The sequence below is a fragment of the Drosophila suzukii genome, unplaced genomic scaffold (assembly GCF_043229965.1).
Source record: "Drosophila suzukii unplaced genomic scaffold, CBGP_Dsuzu_IsoJpt1.0 scf_4, whole genome shotgun sequence".
Taxonomy (NCBI): domain Eukaryota; kingdom Metazoa; phylum Arthropoda; class Insecta; order Diptera; family Drosophilidae; genus Drosophila; species Drosophila suzukii.
In genome coordinates, this window is record NW_027255927.1 from 5,556,542 (window position 1) to 5,563,140 (window position 6,599).

The following is a 6,599-nucleotide window of genomic DNA, read 5'->3' on the forward strand; positions in this document are numbered from 1 at the left end:
TATAAACTGCATCCTGGGCCATCTACGAAAAGCACGCTTTATCAGCAGCCTGGGCTTAAAGGATGGGTACTGGCAAATTCATCTGGAAGAAACAAGTAGATAGTTCGCGGCGTTCACGGGGCCAGGAGAGGGGAGGGTACTGCCGTTTGGATTACAATCGGCATGCGCAACATATCAACGTGCCTAGGACGAAACGGCAGAACCCTTCGTGTCTCACTGATTCCCGCAACGATACGGAAGATCCTCTCGCGTGGCCCCCTAGCACTCTAAAGCGAAGCGGCAGAACCCTTGGTGTCCACCTATTTCCCGCAGCGAGAGGAAATATCCTCTCACTTGCCCCACCAATCCTACATCGTAACGGAATGGCAGATCCTTCCGCCATAATTAATCAAACTTGCTTCCAACCCGCGGCCTCACCCGAAGGTCAAGCCAGTAGGATTTTCAGACCCCACGACGCTCACCCCGACCGTCCACGAGAAGACCCGGCTGCGGCCTCGCTCGAAGGTCCAGTCCGTAGGATTTTCAGTCCCCGCGACCCTCGAATCGCATCCCCACCACCTACAATGGCGAATTTTCGAAAAATTATCAAAGGCCAGACTTAGGTTAGGTTAGGCTGGAGAGGTTGGAGATAAGATACTAGTCCCCACACTTAAGTCACATTGGGCCCCTTGTGAAACCACATGATCTCTGATTAGATCCTTTTCCCTAGCTCATGAGTTATTTGCTTTCGAGAAGTATTCTGTTCTCCTCAAGAAACATAAGAGCTTATGGATGCTTACGCCCTGAATGGCCGCAAGGTTCGGAGGTGTGTAGCTACCTAAGGTTTAAAAGCACTTTAGGTTATGCGCTGGCCAGAAGCATAGGAGGTGTTCGATGTTATGTTGTTATCTTATACTTCCTTGTAAAGAGAACCAGTTCGGTCTTTTCTGGGTTAACTCCCAGTCCACAGCCAGCCGTCCACCTGGAGAGGGTGGATAAGGCTGCCTCCATTAGATTGCAAAGAGTTTGCGGGAATTTGCCCTGCAGTAGCTACCACTTTAGTGCCCGCCTCTTCTAGAAGTAATAGCAGTTTGTTGACCACTATAACCCATAGAAGAGGATAGAGTACGCCCCCTTGTGGGGTTCCTCTGCTGATATTCCTGGTCGAGTGGGCTGATCCCATAGTGGAGTACACTACTCTGCTGGTTAGCATGGTGAGTATGAGTCCCACTATGGGCCACTCAATGCCCAGTTCAGTGAGAGCACCAGTAATCGCCGTTGGGGTGACGTTGTTAAAGGTTCCTTCTATGTCTAGAAACGCTGCCAGAGAGTATTCCTTATTGTGGAAACCTCTCTCTATACTGGCCACTAGAGAGTGGAGGGCGGTATCTGTTGATCTGCCCTTACAGTACGCTTGTTGTGCGTCAGAGAGTAGGCTTTGGTCGATGGTTAGCCTGATATGAATGTCAACTAGCTTTTCGAGGGTCTTCAACAAGAAGGAAGAGAGACTAATCGGGCGGAAGTCCTTTGGGTTGGTGTGGGAGAGTTTGCCGGCTTTCGGTATAAAAATTACCTTAACGTCAAGCCACCTTGTTGGAATATGGTTTAGAGCAAGGCAGCCGCAAAAGATGGCTGTCAGCCAGGGTAGGGAAATATCAAGTGTCCGTTGTAGCTAGGCCGGGGAGAATCCATCTGGGCCAGGGGATTTGAAGGACTTAAAAGAGTTAACAGCCCACTGAATGCGGCCAGGGCTCGAGATGTTGTCTATACTCTGGTCGTCTAAGTTTTCCTCTATGTAGAGGTCCTCCACTCCATGGGTGTTTTTAGGGAAGTTTGTTTTCCGTTCAGCTGTCAGCATTGGTTTTTAGATTTTGCTAAAATTCTTCTGAGTCTGGATCCTTCCGCAGTAGATTCTATTCGATTTGGTATTCTAATTTCCTTTTTGTATAGGCTTAGTTTTGTATGGTATAAATTCCAGGAGGATTCGCTATTGTTGTATTTAGCTGTATTGAAGTAAGTTCTACACTCTCTTTTAAGGTTCGCCAGGGTTGCGTTCCACCAAGGGGGTTTGTACTTTGTTTTGACTGTTCTGCTTGGGCAAGCCCTTTTTAGGGCCTCACCGCAGATATCAGTAAAAGTGTTAACAAGGTTATCTAATTCTTGACAGTTGCGTATGTGTGTCGGTGGAGCGTGTAGGTTCCTGTTGAGGAGATTTTTGTAGTATCCCCAGTTGGTTAATCTTAGATTAGTAATATTCTCGGCGGGAGGACAGTCTAGAGTTATTGTAAGTTCTATGTGTCGGTGGTCTGAGAATGAGTGCTCGATCCCCACCTTCCACGCATCTAGCTGGTTAAGTAGGGGATCAGATATTAGTGTAATGTCTAAGACTTTCCTCCTTTTTCTAGTAATGAAAGTTGGGTCATTACCTTTGTTGCAGATAAATAGATTTGATTGAAGGAGATAGTCGTAGAGTAACTCACCCCTTTCGTTTGTGTTTGTACTTCCCCATTGTGTGTGGTGTGAATTAGCGTCCCCACCCAGGATGAGTTCCTTAGATGAGTGTGTGTGTGAATGAGTTGTTGTATAATGGTGTTTGGTAGTGGCCCTTTGTAGTCGTGAGCCAGATAGAATGATGCTATGGTGTGATGAGTGTGTTCGTTTAGCTCCAGTCTGACCGTGGTGAGGTCCCCTCGCTAAACTGTGGAATAAGAAATGTGTTAAAGTGTGTCTTTGTAAGAATGCAGGTTCTGGTTTTACCCATATCCTTGGTGTAAAATAGCTTGTATAGGGGGGTTGATAAGCCACAGATGTTGTTACCAACAATCCATGGCTCTTGAATGAGGACTACGTCTATGTTGCCTGTTGCCAGGCAGGTTATCAGGTTAATCTGCAGGAACTGCACCATCTTTAGGACCTTGGTCGGACTGGGTACCCTCCGCTTCCTCCGCTATGTCCTGGAGAATAGTACGCCCTGGTCGGGTTATGTCCTGAGTGCACAGCTGTTTCAGGCTCTCTGTCAACTCCGAGTCGGTTGACACGTAGCCAGTGAGGGTGGCCTCTTCATGCTCAAATCCGTCGTCGCTCGGGGGTTCTAACGACGCACAAGCAGCCAAGTTGTCTGCCGCTAGCTTATCCGTATCGTAGATGCGTAGTTGCACCTTATCGAATCCGTAGCTCACCCGGTTATGTTGGGCTGCGAGAGGTTCCAAGCAGGCCTGGTTCAGGAGGATTACCACGTTCATGGTGACGCGATCGGATTTCTCCACCTTGACCACCTTCCAACCGTCTGCTCGAAGCTTCGGGTTGAACCTGGTCAGCAGGCTTAGTATCGCCTCTGGTTCCGAGGGTTCCGACGGAAGCCACACTCTCGCTCTCGGTCGAGACGGGATGTCTGCGGCCTCGCAAACTGCCAACTTGGCCCCGGTGTAGACCTCGCCGACCTTGTTAATGGCAGCCTTGTACAGTGCTGCCGATCTCTCGTCTTCGCAGGCGATCAACTTGACATTTCCCTGGTACCACCCTGCATCTGTGCAATCGGGTGGTGGACCTGGGTTTTCGTCCAGCACTTTCAAGGCCACTGACGCAAGGGCCCGTCTAACCAGACCCCATTGGTTCCTTGGGATCCTACCGCCTTCATCGCTCTGGTCGATGACTCCAATGATCTTCCGATCCTTTACTACCTCAGCAAAGTATCTCGACCATGTGCCGCGATTGTTTACTCTGGCCCTCTTGCTCGCTGGTTGAGCTGTCTCCATCGACCTTTCTCGCTTGTTGCTGTTGCTGGTGGTCATAGCGATGTCGAAGTCTGGGATTACCGCCTTTGCCCAGGCTTTGTCCTCTTGGATTTTTAGGTAATCCAATTTTGACGTCTGATCCTCACGTATCGGGTTGGTGACCAGCCGTTTGAGGATCCGGAAAGCTAAGAAATTATTATTGATGACACCTTTAATTATCTTAGAAGAACTATCTGTTTTCCAAAAATACGACAGGCAATAACTCAATTTACGAATAATTGTTACATTTCCCAAACTTTAAAATACGACAAGCGACCTAAAAAACAAAAAATTTGAAAAATTCACATCACTGTGGACGGCAGTACACGTAGTGGCGAAGTGCGCAAGAGAGCGTGCGAAGACAACTACTATATATAGCCGCAGAATTGAAAATCTGCCATTATGGTCCGATCGTAACGAGTGATACACCAATCAAAAGGTATTGCAAAAACTAAAAAGATTGCTTACCAAGACTTTCGAAAAACAGATTTGTTTGGAAAAAAAAGCGGTGAAAGTGTAAAAGTAAAAATTTAGGAAATTTAAAAGCCCCCGGCTGTTTACCTAGTTTTAATCTTACTGAGAATACGCGTCGAATGACACCTCATTTGTTGAAATCCGATGTCCCGTTCAAAAGTAATTCAAAAAACAAGATTTTCTTCTTTTACCCAAAATGAAAATATTTGTCCCTTTGTTTGTGGGTTTGTATGCATCCCATCTTAGTTTTAGGGGTTTGGAAACCCTATGGGTGTATAAAGTAGCCGGAATTAGGAAACGTTTGTTCTACGACTTTTGGAAAAACCCGCTAGTTTAGCGGAAAATCCAAAAAAAAACAGATTTAAAATGCTTATAGTATATAACAACTAATGCTCGGAAACGTGCTATATATCTTTGAAAAGATAATTTAATTTTATAATATTAAATTTATGTATTCGGCACGTTATAACAGAAAATTTACGTGTAGGTAAATAAATATTTACTGTTGCGGGCCGAAGTCATAAATTTAATATAGTTTATTTATTTTATCGAATGTAAAATCATTTTTCGTCACAATTGTTGATATCAGAAATTTTTGTTAAAGGCGCGTTCGCCACTACTTTTTACCTCGTTAAGAGGTGTTTTTTTTTAAAGATTTATAAACGATAAATTGAAAGACAATACTAACTATTATTGAACATTTTTCTAAATTCTCAGTGGGATATAGAATCCCAACAAGAGACCGCCTTAACACTACTAAAGCACTGCGTACAACGTACGGCAATCCTCAAAAACTTATCTTTGACCAAGGAGCAGAATTTTCGGGAAAATTATTCATGGATTTGTGCAGTCAATATAACATTGAGATCCATGTGACTACTTTTTGTATCCGTTACTCGTAGATTAAAAGATTTCATTATCAAAAACCATCTACGTGCCATTATTGAAATCGGACCATTTATTAAAAAGTTATAACCAACTAATAGTCAATATTTTGCAAATTCAATCGGGATTGAACACCACATGCAGCAAATCAGCTGTTTTCACCTATACGCCACCAAGCTGCTAGGGGCGCTATGGGCTAGTTGGTGTTATGGGCTAGGGCGCGATTGGTAGCGCTAGGTGGCTCTAGCCTCAAGCAAGCATATCTCCATCGCTCTTAAACTTTCTTTAGCCGATTAATGGGTATTTGATAGTACATGGCACCGACTATAGCGTTCTCTTTTGATTTAATATTGGATTGTTCAACGTTGATGCAATAAGCAAGTGGCACAACGACACCAAGCACGGTTTTGATACGCATCCATATCACCTTTAATAAGATTATTTACAAAAACAGAACCAAGCATTAATCTTCGATTTACTAGAGTAGGTAAGTTAGAAATAGCAATCTACTCTGGTAAGAAGGTAACCTCTTGTTTTGATCCCAGTTCCAGCCAGGAAGGTCAAAAAGATGTAATTGCATTAGGACCGACTCAATGCGGCCAGTGTGCACTTGATATTTTGGAATCCAAACCGAAGAACATTATTCCAGATTAATGTGGACAAGGGACCATTAAATTATGACATACTTTATAAACCCAAGAGCACTCCCAGCTTTGTTTACGCTTGAGGTTATGTGGGAGTCAAATTTAAGTTCGGCATCCAGAAAAACATTTAAATTGTTAACTGAACATATTCGGTCCAGGGACTTGTTCTGAAGAGAATAACTCGTAGACGTAGGGGTACACCTATACGAGGTCATAAAGTTGCATTTAAGATAGTTTAAGCTCAATAGTGTGTCTATCTTAAATGCAACGTTATGACTTTTTATAGAGATACGCCAACGTTCATGAGTTACTCTCTTCAGAACATGTCCCTGGACCGAATATACTCAGTAAACGATTTAGGTGTTCTCCTAGATCCTAAACTTAAATTTGACTCCCACATAACATCTACTGTAAATAAAGCTATGAGTGTTCTTGGGTTTATAAAGCGTTGGTCTAAAGAATTTGATGATCCATACACTACCAAATTATTATTTACCTCACTTGTCCGACCTAATTTAGAATACTGTTCTTCCGTTTGGAGTCCTCAGTATCAAGTGCACATTGACCGTATAGAGTCCGTACAGAAACAATTTCTTCTTTTTGCCTTACGTGGTTTGAACTGGGATCAAAACGTCAGGTTGCCTTCTTACTCGAGTAGATTGCTATTAATTAATTTGCCTATTCTAGTAAACCGTAGAACTATCCTTGGTACTATTTTTATGAACAATCTTGTCAGAGGCGATATTGATTCTGTAGGTTTGGTAAGCCACCTAACTTTCAATGTTCCTGTTAGACTAACACGAAACTACTATCCTATCAACTTCCCAAGATGTTCACCTAATTT

At 43.8% G+C, this 6,599-nt stretch overlaps 1 protein-coding gene across 8 annotated transcripts in view; it reads right to left on the minus strand.

The window, feature by feature from the left end:
- Positions 1–6,599, minus strand: part of LOC139354879 (gamma-interferon-inducible lysosomal thiol reductase) — a 207,375-nt gene that overhangs the window by 163,245 nt on the left and 37,531 nt on the right. The window lies entirely within an intron of this gene.